The 20,542-nt window shown below is 33.6% G+C and overlaps 1 protein-coding gene across 1 annotated transcript in view; it reads right to left on the bottom strand.

Moving 5' to 3' along the window:
* Positions 1-3,610, bottom strand: part of LOC111394380 — a 19,472-nt gene extending 15,862 nt beyond the window's left edge. Inside the window, exon 1 of the mRNA XM_023020169.1 lies at positions 3,537-3,610. The gene's annotated coding sequence lies outside the window, so the exon portion shown is untranslated. The remainder of the gene's footprint in view (positions 1-3,536) is intronic.
* Positions 3,611-20,542: the final 16,932 nt, after the last annotated feature.

Raw genomic sequence — 20,542 nt, 5'->3', positions numbered from 1 at the left:
GGGCGTTTTTTTTTTTTTTTTTGTCAAAAATGAATCACCCACCTCACCTCCTGTGTCTCACCTGTACCGATCCTGTGAACCATCCCTATACATATAGTGCAGCTCTTTTTCGATCATTACTTTCAATAGCGGCATTTTGTTTCATACTATTAGTATTTTTTATTTATATTTTATTCAAAATATTTAATTTTTTTTGTGATATATTTTCCAGATTATTCATAATATATGGTGGAAATTAATCATGAAGTTCATATAAGTTTTTTATTGTTCAATTGATCTAGGTGTATATTAATTCTTCAATTTCACGTTCACTTCTTTATTTTCATGATTATTTAATTAATCTAAGGTTGAAATTCATTCATAAGAAAGTGTATTTGAAAGATTTGTAACCTAATTCAATAATAAACTATATTCATTGCTTCTAAAATGAATTAATGTTCGTGTTCATGTATGATATATTTCAATATGAAAAATGCTTCTTATACATGACTAGTTACAAAATGTTTTATATCAAGATGTCAGTAGGAAACTTATTTGATTGATAAGATTTTGATCCAACTAAATTTTATCACATTATCTGTTAGTAAACTATTAAGTAAATTGTTATGTACATATTGCACAACCCATTTCAACATTATACGAATGAGGTTTTCAACTATTTAAACAATATTCATGAAAAATTTGTGCATTTTATTCATCAAATCCTTTTTTGATGATTTTTTTTCCCTTTCTAACAAATTATCAGAACATTGCTAACTAATACTCATAATTTATTCAACATGTATTAATAACTTCTTACCAGCTCAAGGTTGTTTTCCTATCATGGAATCAACATTTGTACAGGACTTAGTGACGGAGTTGGACATTTTCTATTGTGGGTCAAAAGACAAATTGTAAATTTTCTGAAACAACATACACTGGTAGTTGATTGAGATTTGAGAGACAAGAACAGATGTGTTCTGTGACTAAATACTGGTGTTTAATCCAAAGTCAAGTACACTCTATCGTGATCTTAGGAATCTTTAACTCCCTTTACTGAGTGAGACTCCATCCATATCCCTACTAGTGGTTACTTTTTCTCCCGCTTTCGACTCCCTCTAATTTTAAAATAAGGGAAGGGAAAGGGCCCTGTCGGTCTTCGTGGCTTCTACAGTGTTCAGTATGTAGCATTGGCAGAATCCTTAAGGGGCTATTCATTTCATCGTTAGTCTTCTTCTTGCAACATGGATCAATTATTCTCTGCAAGTGGAACTACTAGCAGTTCTCTCAGTTTATTTCCCTATTCATTTAGTTGAGCTACTTCCTCTTGTACTCATGTCTTTCAGCAGTCTTTTAAGACTCTTAAATTAGCTCTTGCTGGAGATGCAGTTGCACATTTATTCTAAGGAAAGGGAAAGAAGATATTTGTGGCCACTAGCTGTCACTGGCGTAACTAGTTGAGCAATTATGGAGGTTAGATTTTGACAGAATTTACATATTGTAGACATTTTGAGAAGATTGAGAAATTAATTAATGATTTAAAAAATGAGCCATCAAGGAAAAGCTGCACGATGCTCAAACAAGGGAATAGCAAACATAAATTTTGAAAAAACGCAAAATTTCGAAATTTTGTGGGGTCACTGATTAGTTATACATTGCACCTTCAAAAAAAATTTCTTTAGCAACAAATAGTTTAGGCAAATGAGATACACATTACCTCACAAAAGAAATTATGTAGAGGAGCGTTCTCGTCTAATCAAAACTTTGTCATAGGAAATTATGAGTGTGTTTGAGCCATATTTTTCTTCTAAAGATACAATTTTGAAATAATAGATTGATAGAGAATGTGTGACTAAAAAATAAAGAAAGGTTTTGAATTTACGTATAATATTATTTTATTAAAAATTATGTGATTAAAAACAAGAGAAAAAAATATATATATTTTATAAATAATGGGGATCAAACAAATGTGCAATATAACTCTATATATATTAATCCAACATCAAATTTTTTTTTTTTTTTTAACAATACTTATAAAATTTTAATAATAACATGCAATACACATTTGACTAAAACAAATATCAGGAAAAATTATGGTTGAACTCCTCAATCTTTAAATAGATATCCAATCTTTAAAATGAAGTTTTAATTCCACAATCTATTTAGTATTATGAGATTGAATCCTAATCTATTTTGGTGTTTGTGTTAGGTAAATGAGCTGCCGACAGTTGCAATTAAAATTGGGTTTTGAATTTTCTTTATTTTTTTTATTACTTAATTCTTATTAAGGGAGTAATAGACATTTTGAAAGTTATAAACTATTTCCACACTTCTTAAAAGGTTGGCCGCCTAATTTTCCCCTAACATTATAAAATGCAGATTATGTAATATGATGGAGTAAAAACAAAAAATAAAAATAAAATAAAATAATCAAAACAAATATGGCAATAATCCATTGAAGGAAGATGATAAATCTGTAAGTAAAATATAAAATTAACATTATGATCTTATATTATATTTCTGATTATTCTAAAGACAGAGATTGAAAATTGATGAAATAAATGTTGGGCTTGGTTATATATAATTTTAGGAAAAATTCAAAACTACAAATGTTGCAAAATACAACTTCAAAAAAAAAATAAATAAAATTGTGAAAAAATTTCAAAAATCAAGTGGTCACATTGATAAAATGTTGTGACCTATTATTTAATTAAACATGTCACGATCACAATAATACAATATTATGGTCCAACTCATATACTAGTCACAAATCATACCATTCACAATTACATAAGACACATTCATGGGTCATAATGACATATGTAGTTACAAAATAACACATGTAATAGATCACAATTTAATTTATCGATCACAAATTATCCAATTAATTGGTTACACACTATTCAGCAAACACCATCCCACTTCTTCTCTCATTCTTACCGATTCCTCCTTTGCCCCATAACCGCACCATCATTGACATCCATTGTTATTATCATGGAGACTAGATCCGGCACTTCTTGTCGGGACTAGATCACAAAAATTAGACCTCATTTATATGTTATTTTTAAAATTAATAAATGAAACTTGCCTGCAAAACACTTATGACTCACATCATAAATATGTTCCAAGATTATTCAAGCATCGTTTTGCATTACATGCAAATCTAACTTCTACATTTCTAAAGCCTTCGGGCCCAAAATTTCGTTTATTGTGAAGTCCAATCTTGTCAATTATGCATGCCAAACATCAAAGTTCAGCTAAACACAGAAAGCTTCAAAAATATTAAGACGTATTCATTACCTATTCGAATTAATCTTGAAAACAATTTACCGTAAAATCAAGAGTGCCTTCATTAATTTACCCAAAATACTTTTCTCCAAATGGGGTTTCTCGCCAAAAACGATAATCGCATAATTAGCAAATAAACATAAAAATACATAAACGGCTCAAACAACATTAGAATCAAGATTTAAGAAATAGCCCACAAAAAATTATTCGACAAACTAATCAAAATTGATAAGTAGATTAAGGAAAGAAAAGGGATCCGAGATAAAAACCTTTTCAATTTGTTGTCAATCAGTTTATTGAAGATTGATTAGGGTTCTAGACACGAGGGATTGATTGATTGATTCCTTGAATCATTGATTTCTAAAAAGAAAAGAAAAAAAGTATTTATGTTCAATTGTTCGGGTTTGAGAGTTTAACGAACGAACGACATGTCCACATAAGTAACTTTTATATTTTCAAGATTATTCAATTAATCTATGGTAGAAATTAAATCATTAAGTTCATTTTAAGTTTTATATTGTTCAATTAATCTAGACGTATATTAATTCTTCAAGTTCATGTATATTTATTTATTTTCAAAATTATTTAATTAATCTAAGGTCGAATATCATTCATAATGAAATAATATGTGAAAGATTTGTTTTAACTTGATTCAATAATAAACTATTTTCATTAATTCTAAAATTAATTAATGTTCATGTTCATGAATTTCAATATTATATGAATGATTATCTCAACTATTTAAACATTTTTCATGAATAACTTGCGCATTTTACTCATCAAATCTTTTTGTTTAATGATTTTCCTTTGATTTTAACAAAGTATCAAAAAGTTGCTCACTAATACTCATAACATATTCAACATGTATTAATAACCTCTTATTAGATCAATGTTGATTTGCTATTACTCAGCGGTGGAGTTAGATATTTTCTATTGTGGGTCAAAAAGTAAGTTGTAGATATTTTTAAACAACGTACACTAACGGTGGTTGACACTAGAGAGATAAGAAGAGATGTGGTCCCTGACTAAATTTTATGGCCACCTCTGACATGACTAGTTAAGCAGTGATAGACGTTAGATTTTAGATCCGTTTATTTTTCATTTTTAAAAGAATGAAAATGAAAAATATAGTCGTTACGGTCTTACACAAGAGATAAAAATTCAAGTTTAGTGGTTTGATGTGATGGATAACGATCATATTTTTCATTTTAATGAGGTAAGAATAAGAAACAAACAGGGCTTTATAAAATTTACAAATCCTAGACATTTGAAAAGAATGAAAAATTAATTCGTGATTTCAAATTCGGACCATCAAGGAAAAAGTCATGCATGATGCGCAAAAGAGGGAATAATAAACTTAAATTTTGAAAAAAAAAAATAATAATAAAAAATTAAAATGTTCAAATTTTTGTGGGGTGTCATTGGAGCCCACGTGGCACCTTGTATTTTCTCATGGATAGTTATAAATTGCACCTCCAAAAGGAATTTCTTAGCAACAAATATTTTAATCAAATGAGATACTAATTAGCTGATATAAAAAAATTTATATAGAGGGGCGTTCTCATCTAATAGAGAACTTATTTTTCATTAAAAAATATTATACTCTTGTTTGATGGGGATTAAAATCAGATCGCTTATAGATTTTGATAGAAATTGATAAAATATAAGATTTCAAAATTGTATGCCCTAAAAGATATGTGATTAATATTAGTTATTGAATTTAACTTAAATTATAATCTGAATTGAAATTCCTATTAAACAAGGGCATATAAATGCAATATAACGCTCTTTCTATATTATCCCAACATTCAATTTCTCCATTTTTTTTTTAACAATACTTACTAAAAAAAAAAATGTGTAACGCACATTTGACTATAACTAATATTAGGGAAAATTAGTGCTAAACTCCTCAGCCTTTAAGAAGTGTAGAAATAGCTATCAAATCTTTAAAATCGAAGTTTTAACTCCACAATCCTTTTAGCACCATGAGATTGGATTTCTAATCTATTTAGCCCATATATGGAGGACATTTTTTGGAAGAAGAAAAGTAAAATTTTGACCATTTTTTGGTCACCTGGGACCTACATAAGAGTGTGTTGTTAAAAAAAAAAGGGTTGCTTTTGGATGCTAACGGTAGGAAAACTAATTTTTTGCCTAAAAAATGGCCTCCAAACAGGGGGTTGGATCTACAAATTTAGAGAATAAAAATTGTTAAGTACTTCAACATACTCTTTTTAATATTTATTTTTACTACTCCAAAAAAATATTTATTGTTTTTTCATGTCTTTTATTTTCATTAACTTCCATCCAAATTCTCATATTATATTTCTTGACTGAAAATATATGGGTTGCTTACTTACCCTATGAAGGGATCAAACCAAAACGTAGTTCTTTTACATAAATAACTCATACTGACCAAAATCATCAAAGGTTTCCACAATACCATATTAGCAACATGCATCTTAAAAACTTTTGGAGTGAGTCTCTTAGTTAAAGGATCTGAAATCATCACTTCTGTATTGATATGCTCTATTTTCATTTGTCATTTTCTTAACTCTGTCTCTAACCACAAAATACTTGATGTCAATATACTTTGACCGACTAAAACTTTTATTATTCATTGAAAAAAATACCATCGAGCTATTATCACAATAAATAGTAATTGGCCTTGAGATGGAATCAACAATTTTCAACCCTGAAATAAAATCTCCTTAACCAGACTATAGCTCCATAACATGCCACAAATTCAACCTGCATAGTAAAGATGCCACCAGAGTCTGCTTAACACGTTTTCAAGAGATAGCACCACCAGCTAATATGAAAATATAATCCGAAGTTGATTTCAAATCATCTTAACATCCACTAAAATCAGAATCCAAGTAGCCTACCACATCAAGGTGATTTGAACGCTATAAAGTAAGCATGTAACCTTCAATTTTTTTCAAATATCTTATAACTTTATTTGCTGCATGCTCTTGTCCTGGGTTAGACTGAAACCTACTAAGAACACTGACTGCATAGGCTAAATCTGTTATAGTACAAACTTGAGCATACATCAAGCTCCACATAGCACTAGCTTATGGTATCATTTTCATAGATTCCCTTTCTAGCTTATTTCTTGGATATTGAGATTTGTTAAACATATCCTTTTTATGATAGGTACATCACCAAGTGTACATTTTTGCATATTAAACATCTCTAGAACACGTCGTATATAAGCCTTCTGAGAAAGTCTCAATATGCCACAATTTCTATCACGATGTATTTCAATGTTAAACACATAAGAAGCTTCTTCAAGATCTTTTATCTCAAAAGTAGCAGATAACATTTTTCCGCCTCATGAAGTAATCCTAAGTTACTGCTAACAAACAAAATGTCATCAACATATAGGACGAGAAAAGTAAAATTTCTCCTACTGATTTTGAGGTAAATGTATTGATCAACAGTATTTTCAACAAAATCAAGGGAAGTTACAACCTTATCAAATTTTAAAAACCACTGTCGAGATGGATGATTGAGGTAATATAATGATTTATTTAACTTATATACCAAATTTTCTTTTTCCTTCACAACAAAACCTTCGATTTGTCTCCAGTAAACATTTTCAGAAAGATCTCCACTCAAAAAGGTTTTCTTAACATCCGTCTGATGAAGCTTCAAACTATAGTGTGCCACAAGTGTCATGATAATTCAAAAAGAATTTTTGGATGAAACATGTGAGAATGTTTCATTATAGTCAATGCCCTCTCATTCATTAAATCCTTTTGCAACCAATCTTGCCTTCTGATAGGTATATTTTATACACATATTTGGACAAAAACATAGATATTTAGTAGCTCTCTTAAACAATTATAGCCTACTTTATTTTATATTTAGTTTATTAGGTGAAACTTGATGAATGGAAGTGTAATTGAAAGAAAGAAGCAAAAATTGGCAAAAGGGCTAAACTATAAGAGATCCAAAGTTCAGGGACTAAAGTGCAAATATTCAAAGGTTATATCAGACCTCACAATGGAGATTTGAGAGTGCTAGTAGTCAATTGGATAAAGAAAAAAGTCAAAATGATAAAATATAGTCAAAATATAATCACACATCAATTTTCAATTGAAAAGTTATGCTCCGAATTTTTAGTCTCATATTGAGAACCATTTTTGACGTAGCAAACATTTAGATATGAAAATGATATCTGAAACAAAGTTGTAGATCTTTGAGTTATCTTTCCAACTCTATACTTTTTGTATTTTTTCATTATTATGAGTAGTTAAATTCATAGTTGGGGCGAACAATGTAATCTATGTGTGACCCTTTGTTTCTTTTATTCAAAATTCTAGTTCTTTAAATGTATATGTATTGATTTTGATTATCGCAATCGAGGTTATGATAACAGGCAGACGTGCCAAAGTTTCGTTATTGTGCTAGCGTACGAGGCGGTCAACCGGAATGGAACGTCGCGTAAGGTGCATCGAACCTTCGCGAATATGGTGCACTGACCCCACAGACCGACGCGTTGGGAGATGGCTGAAACTTTGTAAAGCATGGGAGGTAACGTGGCGTCCGAGGCGATAACCCAAAAGGTTCTTCGTGTCAGGTGCGTCTAAGCTTTGTAAAGTTGGATGAGGACTTCATCTGCCACTGGTGCGCTGACCCAAAAGGTCGACGCATTGGGAGATGGCTGAAACTTTGTAAAGCATGGGAGGAAATGCAGCGTCCAAGGCGATGACCCAAAAGAGCCTTCGTGTCAGGTGCGTCCAAACTTTGTAAAGTTGGAGGAGGAGCTCATCTACCACCGGTGCACTGACCTAAAAGGTCGACGCGTTGGGAGATAGCTGAAACTTTGTAAAACACGGGAGAAAACACAACGTCCGAGGCGATGACCCAAAAGGGCCTTCGCATCAGGTGCGTCCAAGCTTTGTAAAGTTGGAGGAGGAGCTCATCTACCACCGGTGCGCTGACCTAAAAGGTCGACGTGTTGGGAGATGGCTGAAACTTTGTAAAGCACGGGAGGAAATGCAGCGTCCGAGGCGATGACCCCAAAAGGGCCTTCGCGTCAGGTGCGTCCAAGCTTTGTAAAGTTGGAGGAGGAGCTCAATCCGAGGCGACTCAAACGTCAAATGATTTGACAACTGTTGCGTGTTTTCAAGGTGACAGTTGGGTGCCATGCCCATTCTCCTAAAAGGCTGCTACGACTACTAATTATTATTGACGGTTGGTTGTAATCGAGGTGATGCATTTCAAGCAAGCGTGAAAGTCACAGCGACATCTTGGGCGTAGATCAAATCTAGCGTTTCATTTCAACGGCCTAGATTGAGGATGCGATGAACGGCTTAGATTGATCGCATTTGAATTCAACGATGGAGATAGGATTTATTTTTCTATAAAAGGAGGACTTGAGGGTTTTCTCAGGCTTTCTACCCTAGCAAAACTAAGATTATACTTTGCTCTCGAATTATTGGCGATTTTCGACGTTTTGCAAGCAATTTCGACCAGAAAAACTAGACTTCCGGCGACCTTACACCATTTCCAGCTAAGAAAACCTCCAAACCCGTAAGTTTCAGCACCTATTTAGGCTTTTAAATTTTTAAAGAATGGCCTCAGAGGGGAGTTTTGGTTCGGGGAGGGGTTTAGAAATAGTGAGGGTGGACGAGCCCATTGTGGCGACCTCCTCAGAGATAGCTGAGGCAATAATGGGGGGAGAACATATGGAAACGACCGGATAGCCCACCAGATACCTCTGTGCATTGGGGGGCGTCGGAATACCCATCAAAATTAAGGGAGGCCGACCTGGGGAGACTTAGGACAGAGTATAGAATTCCTGATAGCATAGACTTGATCCTCTCCGGGCTGGAAGAGAGAGCTTGCTACCCTAGGCCAGGCTGTGTGGCCATTAGTGAGGCGATCCTTAGGGCTAGACTTAGGCTGCCCGTGCACCCATTCTTCAGGTTGGTGCTCAGGTCCTATGGGCTAGCCCCAATGCAGCTCAATCCAAACTCTTGGAGCCAGATGGTGGGCTCTTGGATGTTGTGGAAAGAGGCGTCATTAGGGGTGGAGATGCCCCTTTCCGTTTTCCAGACCCTCTATATTCCCAAGGTTACTGCCTGGGGGGATAAGACTCGGGGTTGGTATTACCTTACGTCATGGGGTTCCCACACTCCATTCATGGTCGATCTGCCGAGCTCCATCAAAGAATGGAAAAGCTCATGGTACTGGGCAGCGGGGCGATGGGACACGATGGAGGGGGACCCCCTGGAACCTCTTACAGTTCCAACGAAGTTTTCAACACTTAGTGAGTATAGTAGTAGTTGCTTCTTTTATTTCTCTTCGGTTCGAATTGTGTCTAACAGTTATGTTTCCTTTGTAGGTTCTCTTCCTCGGTACGAACTGTCAACGGAGGACTTCGACACCATTTGTGTCATTTATCAGCTGCCTCAAAAGAAGAGGTCCTACCACAGGCTGATCCGAAAGAACATCCATTTTATTACTCACGATTTAATGGCATCTCAAGGTAATAGGACGACCGAAGTCTTGACTTTTTATTCCGAACTCCCAAGACTTGTATTAATTCCTTATTTTTTTCTTTGCAGACAACTTTAACAAGAAGCTGCTAGTGCGCCTCGACTTCAAGACCATCCAGAAGATGATGGCTGAGGCACGGGCGTTGAAGGCCTCCTCTTCCTCGTACAAAAAGCAAATGGAGGAGTTGGTGAAGGCTAGTAAGAGGCTCCAGCCTCCGACGGAGGAGGAAGTACCGGAGGACCCGGAGGCTAACCTCCGAAGGAAGGGCAAGAAGAGTGCCACCCCTCCCAGATGCCAAATTGTGGCGAGGCCATCCCCAGCTTTGAGGCAGACCATAATTTCCACAGGGGTGGTCCTCCCAGAGAGAAGGCCCGCTCCAACCGAGCCTATCGCTGCCCCGGGTACAACACCCCTTGCTACAGTGCCCATTGATCAAGCTCTGGGGCAGCAGAAGAGAAAAAGGCCCCGTCCCTCTAAGGAGGTCGACTTTCTGGGCACAAATCCTGAAGAGTCCGTAAGGGAGGTGTTGGAGGCTCTTCCTCCCAAAACAGTTGCGGTGGCAATGGTCCACAATAAATACTGGACGGAAGAATGGAGGGACCACACCGCCTTCTGCACGGCTGAGGATCTGGTGGCCGTGAACAGCGCCTGTGTGGCTTGGGCCCTGAGCATAAGCATCCAACTTGAGGGCTTGGTGAAAGATCTGAACTCTAAGAGGGAGGACCTCGCCAAGCGCCTCGAGGAGGCGATGCATTATGGGGACGCCGTGCGGACTGCTCAGGCTAAAGCCACAAAGGCAGAGGAGGGGAAGAAAGCTGCTGAGGCCCAACTTTCTGTCGCGCAAGCAGAAGTGGAGCGGCTGAAGAAAGAGCTATATGAGGTGGAATGCCAAGTGGCTGCTGTGACTCGGCGACTTGATCACACCAATGAGCACCACAAGCTCGCCACCGATGCTCTGGAGGCCTCCAACAAAGAAAAGGCAGAGCTGAGACAGCAGACAGAGGCCTAGTTAGAAGAGATTGCCTCTTTGAAGGAGGAGTTAAAGTCTGCGAGGGAGGTGGCAGTCCAGAACTTCATTGACCACTTCGAAGACCATCACCTGTACGACGACTTCGCCAACTTCTGGGCCTCATGGAGTGCCCAAAGCTTACTGGGTCAACTGAAGGAGGTGCACCCCACTCTGGACATCTCTTCATTGGAGGCAGAGTTTGGGGGGCCAACTGGAGGTCAGCCTGATAGGGTTGTCGAGGAGGCTCCTGAGGCCCAGGAGGCGGCCAATGCTGATGTCCCTCCAACAGATTAGGGTTATCTTGTAATGGCTTCGGCCCCTCTGTACTTAAATTTATGAAATGAAATGAAAATTTTCGTTAAGTATTTGGGCTTCTGCTTCTTTGTATTTTCTCTGTTTATACTTGTATGAATGACAAACGTCAGACTAATTGCCTCGCGACAATAACCAGTTAATAACCGTGGACCGGACCGCTCAAGTTAACATAAGTTTAAACACTTAAGCGAGTATGAAGCGACTCTTAATGTCAACTTGTTAATAATCTGAGATCAGACCAATTAAGCAAACATGAAGAGCCGCTTGATGTTAATCAGCTAATAATTGACGATCGGATCGCTTAAATGAACCTTTTGAAGTACTGAGAAAACTATTCACTAACTGATGTGGCTTGGAACAGAACAATGTAATCTATGTGTGACCCTTTGTTTCTTTTATTCAAAATTCTAGTTCTTTAAATGTATATGTATTGATTTTGATTATGTACTCAATGCGTTGAATTCTTTGGCCAATTATTCAATAATTTTTTGAACCTATTACAGATCGAGAGGTGAGTTATAAATTTAAATCACATATTAAAATTTGATAAATTAATATAATGTGTACAGATACATATATTAATTACTGCGGTCATATATGAATTCTCAGAACCAATCTTTTGTCTAACTAAAGTTAATTCACATAGAGATATGTAATTAAATTAGTTAAATATACTCAATAAGAATTCGAGAGGAGTAAATTGAATATAATAGAAGAATTTGATCAAACACTACATTAGGTTTGAATCTTGATTTGAGATTTAAAGATGATCAATAAATGAAATTGTCCTGCTCTAATTTCCGTGCATTATTTAAATTCTAAATCAATCTTTATGTGCATCCACATATTTTTAAATAGTTGTATTAAAAATGAAAACATCTAATTTTTTTTGCTTGTTTTTTATCAAATTAATGTTAGGAATAATTGAATCAATTGTTAAATAATAGTCATCGAGGGAACGACATTCGAATTCTTTGGTCCACTTTATTATTTGTTACGATCCGTACACTTGCGGGATATAAAATTGACAACACCTTCTTTCGTTCCACATTCTCTTTTGAGTCTAATTTCTCCTTTTGAAGATCTACTTGTTATTTATAGTGTTAAACAAGTTTCTAGACTATATTTTGTTCCATAGAATGCATTTTCATCTTCCATAACATTTATCAATCTATTTGATTCAGAACTTGTCAATACTTGATTATAAGTAACAAGATCAACATTATGCCCAATATCAAAATCACCCACATAAATAGGTAATGTAATCATTTAGCAATGTAGACCTCTTTTCCCTTTACGATCTTCTAACTTGTGGCTCAAAAAAAGTGTTGCAAGACAAGGGCCTAGTAAATTAGAGATCATATGTATGTTTAGATAATACAAATTTTTAAGTGCTTCAACAGGCTTTTTTTAACACTTAATTTTACAACTCCCAAAAAATATTTATTGTTTTTTCATGTCTTTTATTTTCACTAACTTTCCTCCAAATTCTTATATTATATTTCTCAATTTAAATTTAAAATACTTTCAATGCATTTAATTTTAGAAAGTGGATTTGACTTTTTAAATTTGAAAAGTCAAAGAGTCAAACTCATTCTATATTTTAAAATGTTAACTTGAATCGCTTGAAACATAATTTTAAGAATTTGACTCTTTAAAAAATAGAGAATCCTATATTTAAAGAATCTTTTGAAGATACTATTAGCTGACGTGTTGTGGAAACGAGTGGCCAACAACTGCAATGAAAATTGGGTTTTGATTTTTCTTTATTTTTTTAATTTGTTAATCTACAATATTTTTAAAAATGGGGATTGAGAGAAACTTTATTAAATTTGTATAATTCTCTATTCATCCTTCAATTATTATTAAAATTTAAAAAGTTTTATAACATACTATTCAATTATTATTTGAAGCATTTTAGGTCGAGAATAGTATATTTTCGTTTTTCAGAAATGGGTATTACACATTTACACTTACATCCTCATCAGGGCCGGTCCAAGCCCAAGACAAGCAAGGCCATTGCCTTGGACCTCATATTTTAAGGGGCATCTAATAAAGAAAGAAAGCCTAGAAACTCCCCAATCCAAAACCCCTCAAATCCCTTAGAAAAAATAAAAAAATTTGAGCAATGAGAAACAAACAATCACCGTCTTTTTCGACAAGACTCCAACCGGCAAGCATCTTCATTCTCCACCAAAAAATCTCTATATTCCGTTAAATTTTTAGTCTACAAATCTGATTTCTGAAGAACCTGTTGGCAGTTGTCTTCTCCTCACGTTTTCGTCAATTTCTTTTTGTGATTTGAATCCCCTTTGCAAAAACCTCACTTGAAATATAGCCATGGATATTCTCTTCTTTTGTAAATCCTATACACAGACGGTGGATTCGGTCACAAAAATTTGAAGCATTTTAGGTCGAGAATAGTATATTTTCGTTTTTCAGAAATGGGTATTACACATTTACACTTACATCCTCATCAGGGCCGGTCCTAGCCCAAGACAAGCAAGGCCATTGCCTTGGACTTCATATTTTAAGGAGCCTCTAATAAAGAAAGGGGCCTCTAATAAAGAAAGAAAGCCTAGAAACTCCCCAATCCAAAACCCCTCAAATCCCTTAGAAAAAATAAAAAAATTTGAGCAATGAGAAACAAACAATCACCGTCTTTTTCTACAAGACTCCAACCGGCAAGCATCTTCATTCTCCACCAAAAAATCTCTATATTCCGTTAAATTTTTAGTCTACAAATCTGATTTCTGAAGAACCTGTTGGCAGTTGTCTTCTCTTCACGTTTTCGTCAATTTCTTTTTGTGATTTGAATCCCCTTTGCAAAAACCTCACTTGAAATATAGCCATGGATATTCTCTTCTTTTGTAAATCCTATACACAGACGGTGGATTCGGTCACAAAGTTTGAGATAAACAATGGAATATGAGGAGAGAAAAATTTTACCAGGTAAAATTATTTATTGGTTAAACCCTCACTCTCAAATTATGAATTTCTTTGTTAAAACTGGCATAAATTCATTTATATTTGTTTCAAAACTTGTGAGTTCATTGCATCAAGATTTTATAATTTGATATGCCATTAGCGATGGAGAGAAGCAATAATCATAATAGGGGCATTCCATTAATCTATTCGAACTACGGTAATCAACAAAATTCAATTAAAATCCAACCCACTAAGAAAGAGAATGAATTTATTAATATTATATTCATTGAACCCAATTCAACAAATAACTGTTGATTATTTTATTTATTAAAGAAATGAAGAAAGGAGTTTAACTCATGTCTTCGCAGATTTTGATTGTGTGTAAATTGTGATGGGACTAAAGATCAGGCGTTTAACTCAATAAGGATGAGGGAGAGCATTTTGTACAGGAGCAGATGCAGCTTTAGTGTTAATTTTTTAGAATTTCACTTTTGCATTTTAAATTTTAATTAGCAATAAATTAATATGCGCCTGTGTGTTTGTTCTCCTGTAATTTTACCTGATGGTTTTAATATTGGAGCTTCAAGAAAAAACCCCCTTAATGTGTTGTAATAGACTTTTTTTTATCCTTTTAGTTATTTGCTCAAGGTAGACTTTTGCTTATTCTCTATAACTATATATTTGCAGGCCATTTGTTATTGCCGAATCCTTTATTTTTGGAGAGGTTTGGAAAAAGTCGATTTTAGTAGTTTGATTACTAATTTTACATCTCAAAATGTAATAAGTAAGTGCTCCCTTTTAAATCCCAGATCAGCATTTCATTTTATTTTGTCATTCTTTTTCATCAAATTTCTTTAATTCGCTTTTCTCTTGTGGTTTTTTTTACTGTCATTTTTACTTTTGCGTAGGCATATGAAGCGGGGCTTGATTTTGAAGTTGTGATCCGATTTCCCAGAATTGCGAGGAAAAAAGAGAGCTGATTTGTTGGCAGCCGCAGTGTGGGGGTTCGATTCCTGAAATATAGAATTGGACTCCTTGTAAGCGTAGTGTACAAGTAGCTCTTATTTCCTGGCCTGTTGGAGCACATCTCGCGATTTACCTCCCTCACAAAGTTCTGGGGGGAGGGGCGATGAGAGCCCTCAAGGTTGGGGTTTAACATTTTTAAAAAAGAGAGCTGATTTGAATTAAAGCAACCTTTGATAATTTTTGTTTTTTATATTTTATTTTTCTGTGTGTTTCGGGGGATTTGTTGATTTTAATTTGAGAATTCTTCTATTGGTTCCTATGTTGTGAGTGATGTTATGCTTATTGATTCGTACAGAATCAAGAATAGGATGGTGAAAAGTTACAAAAAATGAAAGATAGAGACCAAAAAGTCGAATTAAAAACGACATTAACATTGAAAGTTTGAATTATGTTACATTTATTTTGAACACAATATGTGAGGGTTTTAAATGCGAAGGGTTGCTTGTTATCCCTTAATTTTGGTAAATTTAGCTAAGCATGTTGCGTAGTTTCTAAAAACATTTTGAAATATTTGAAATTGTGTAGCTTCAAGTGTTTACTATTTTCGTCTCTCTTTGCATTGTTATTTGACTTAAAAATCATAATAGTAAAATATAGGATAATTCTACATGTATATTATGGCGTTCATAAGGGTGTGTGTAATGTACACGTGAAATTCTATGATCGGAGGGTTAAAAAAACTATTTTCCTACTCTTTAATGATATTATACCACGTTTACATTATGGACACTGGCGGATCCAACACCTGGCGAGCCCTCGCGACCACGCGTACTGGATCTTTCGGGAGCCCAATTTTTTTTGTTTGAGAATAGATAAAGATTTTGAATATACTTCTAGTAATTCATTATTGTTCCATCCTTTCCTTCTGGCCGAGTTGGTTATCGCTTGGATGGTTATTTTGGGAGTCCCGGGTTCGAATCTTTTGCCCCTCAATTTATTGTATAACATATTTAGCTATACAATTTTACCAAAAAATCTTGTAATAAGGATTGCACCAGAGAAGATTCGAACCTTGGGCTACCCTTGGAAATGTTGAATGCTGGACCACTATGACAACTACCACTTTGTGCTATTAAATTTAACAAAACAATATATTGAAGATTTTAGGGATTTTGATGCAAATGGAAAAAATCGAAGCCATGCTTATCCTTTGAATTATGCAAAGCAACAATGTCATTTGATGAGTACGATTTATTCATATAATAGAATTATATATGTTCAACTTCAACAAAATAATTATTTTATTTAAAATTTAAGCTTTGTTTGATTTCCATTTATTTCATAATACATTTTTCTTGCTTTTATTTTCGATCAAACATTCGCTAATAGAATAATATTACACACAAACTCAAATTTTTTTTTATTTTTATTTTTAACTACACATTTTCCATTAAATCACTATTTCAAAATGTATTTCTTGCAACAAAAAAAAGGGACATCAAAGGAGCTCTTAATATTTTATGGCGGTCGACGATCCACGGTCAACGACCGCCCGTGCTGACTCAACATCTTGGATTCGCCATTGATTATGGACACCCTTATGGATACCATAATGTACATGTAGCATAACCCTAAAACATATCCTATGCTTGTATCAGCACTTAAACGTTGTCAGTTTGGATTTTTTTTCGCAATGAGAGTGGGCTTAGGCTTATTGTTCATGGTTTTTCTATAATAGCATTTAAACAGAAAAAAAAAAAAAAAGATTTTTCCCCCTATAATTGCTTGTTTTTTGCAGCTCTGAGATGGAATAATTGATCACTTGACCATGAAAACAAATGATTGAATTTTCCTTTTTGATCACTGTGTCCCAAACAACATCAAAATAAGTCATATTCCCAATAAATTGAAAGTTGGCTACATGACCCCTTTTTAATCATTTCATTCGATTCAAATCTTGAACAAAGTTATGTGCTCGCCACCAACCTAATACAACCCTCTTCCTGTAACAAGTCTTGGGATTACCTATGGAAAACATTTACGGATCATCTGGCCAAAATTACATTATGATCTTATATTCTATTTCAGATTATTCTAATCACATAGAGATTGAAATTGACGATATATTGAATGCTGGGCTTGGTTTTTATTTAAATCTAGGAAAAAAATTATAAGTAAAAAATGTTTCAAAATATAATCTCAAAAATACAAACTTGTGAAAAAATTTCAAAAATCAAGTGATCACATTTTGTGACATTAAATAACATGTTGTGACCTATAATTTAATTAAATATGTTACAATCACAATAGTATACAATTTATGGTCATGATCACTTACTAGTCACAAATTACAGAAGTCATAGTTACATAAGATTAAATTCATGGGTGAAAATGACATATTTAATTGCAAAATTATGCATGTAATAAATTACAAATTATTTATCCGTCGCAATTACCCAATTAACAACTAATTAAACACATTCCACCTCATCTTGCCCTACCTCTTCTCTCTTATTCTTATCGATTCCTTCTCCATATTACCGTCGACAGCTACTGTTCTTCCTTTCGAGGCCAGATCATGCTAATGAAAGTCCTGCTTTATCCTTAGTATTCTCATGATTAAAAAATTAGTTGGATTGTTATGTTTTCATTTTTCCCGGCTATACATTTTTCATTTTTGGGATTTAAGTGAAGGAAATTTGAATCTCTTCATAGAACACAAGAAGTGTAATTTTTAAGTTATAATATCGTTAGAGGTTAGTTTGCTTGTCTTAAAAGCGTCTAGAGCGTATGTGAATATGCTTTATTATATTGTGTAATAATATTATAATTACATGTTAAAAATAATTAATCCTATAATCAGAGAAGGTAGGTGCTATCCATAGTAATGCATCTCACTTGGTTAGAAAACCTTGTTAAAAATGGAATAGATCGACGAATCAAGGGAGATCTCGATGTGTTCTGTTACATTACATTAAATGAGGTGGGCTCATGTTAATGATTAAAGAGATGTTACTTGTTATATCTATTGTATATAACTCAATGGATCAAGCATATTTGATTGTACATGTTTCACAAAGGAAGACAATAGGAACCACCAATTTTAATGAACTTTATGGCATAGGCATTTTGACAAGACTATTTACCAACATATATGTGCAATTAATGTGTAATTCTTATTACTCATACCATTGATGTACCAAAAGCAACCATTTCTAGGTAGACACTGGAGGCCACTTGAATAACAACAGAAGCCTAGAGTAAACACGTTTTCAATGGCAAAAATATCCGCCATACCCGATATCCACAAGCCCCACCCCTAACGGAGTAGGGATTACCTACTTAAACGAGTAATTGGTTTGAGTACGGGGCGGGAAATTTCTTCCCGAAGTGGGTATGGGTAACCCGTGCCCTGCCTCGCCCCTTTGATTTTTTTATTTTTATTTTTATTTTATTAAGAATTCAATTTTTAAGCCCTTGTTTAATTCCTATTCTTTTTAAAATACATTTTTCACTCTCTTCTTATCAACCACACATTCTTTAGTAAAATAATATTACACGTAAATCCAAATTTTTTTTTTATTTTTAACCACACATTCTTCATTAATCTACTATTATAAAATGCATTATTAGAAAATAATCTGGCTCAAACAAGCCCTAAATAATAAAAACAACACGAAATTTCATTAATTCTAATAAAAGATGGCAACTAATATTATCTAAGTAATATGATATACAATAAAAATCTTAGCTTACCATATTCGAATAAATTAACTTTAAAAAATAAATAAATTAATTAAAAATTTTAATAAATATATTATTGTCTCACTTGAATGAATGGGGCATTAAAATTAATAATCAAAAATAAAAAATAAAAAAAATAAACGAGTATGTAAACGGGGTAAATGCTCCACCCCGCTCCGCCTTAAACTAGTAACCGAGCGGGTACGAGATGAGAAAATGCCTGGTGGGGGTGAGAGACGAGGGAGCCTGAACCTGCCCCGTTGCCATTCCTATTCCCATCTCAAAATTTGTAGTTCAATTGGCTTGAATAAACCTCTTTTTATTGGGGTTAATTGTTTAAATTTCATAAAACTTCATTTGAGAACAAAATATATATTTTTATTCTAGAAAAATTATTGAGCTTGAGTTTAACTTGAGTATTTTGGTTAAGTACGAAATATAGGCAAGTTAACGTATATATTAGAATGGCTGGCTTCAAACTACTATTTGTTTGATATAAAAAGTACGAAATAGCAACAAGATATTTGTTGTCACAATGTAGTCGCAACATATATTTGTCGCAAAAAATTAAAATGGCGACAAGTCATCGCAACAATTATTCCAATAAAGATTTTGCAAGAAAAGTACTTGTTGCAAATATTATTTTAAAGTATAACTTTTGCTATCTATTTTACTTTGTAATAACACATGCTCGTGTAATATACATTTTAGAACAAGTCATGTTCGTCATAATTCATTTTACAATGTGTTCGATGCATTGCATAATATATTTTAAGATATTCAATGTTTATAGTACAATTTATTAGTTATAGTTAAATTTATTTTGCAACATAGGAACTTGTCGCGTCATCATTTGTGCATTAATGTGTAGTTGTTGCCTAATTTATTTTATGATTATTTATGCATGTCACATATTCTATTTCACAACATATAAAAATGTTACACAAACTATTTTGTGGCAATGGATGTTCATCTATGTGACAAATTATGTTTATAACTAAATTTATTTCGCAACGCAAAGTTTGACGCTTCATCATTTATGCACGATATATATATATATATATATATATATATATATATATATATATCATAGATTTTATTTTACACACAAAAAATAGAGCTAATTTTTGTTGATAATAGGATTTACTAACGAAAAATCTCTATTGGTAAATCCACCACTAATTTACCTACGACTACTAAAAAATTGATTCAACAACAATATTTGGAACAACTTTATCCAGCACAAATTACCTATCATTTCGAATTTTCAACTTGCTTGACCAACGAGATAAGTCTAGTGATAAATTCATCAAATTTTAAACTCAAAAACATAAATAAATATTTTATAATGTAAAAAAAATAATAACTATGTACATGAAATTGTAAAACAAATCCATTCAATTCCCCAATTTAGAGTTCAAAAGAACATAAAATCATTTAAGTTATAAAAATAGTTTATCTAACTATTGAAGGCACTATATCTTATGTGAATCTGTCTTCAAGAAATACATAATCTGCACATAAATGAAAAATTGTCATCAATTTCACATAATTTAAGGGTGTGTTTGATTGCAAGTATAAAATTTGTATGAAAAAATAAGTTCTAGGTAATTTAATTGCCTAGAACTTATTTGCATGAAAATTGTAAATTAAATGTGTTTGATTGGTTTAATTTTCAATCTATAAAATATTATACTTTTCTATTTTTTATTGGTAGGTAAGTGAGAGTGTGTATAGATGAGAGAGAAAAACACGGAGTGAATTTCTTGGAAAATAAAATCATACTCCCCCTAAAAAAAA

This window comes from Olea europaea, chromosome 5, assembly GCF_002742605.1.
Source record: "Olea europaea var. sylvestris chromosome 5, O_europaea_v1, whole genome shotgun sequence".
Lineage (NCBI taxonomy): Eukaryota > Viridiplantae > Streptophyta > Magnoliopsida > Lamiales > Oleaceae > Olea > Olea europaea.
Note: the sequence above shows the minus strand (reverse complement) of the source record. Positions and strands in the feature narration are given on the sequence as shown.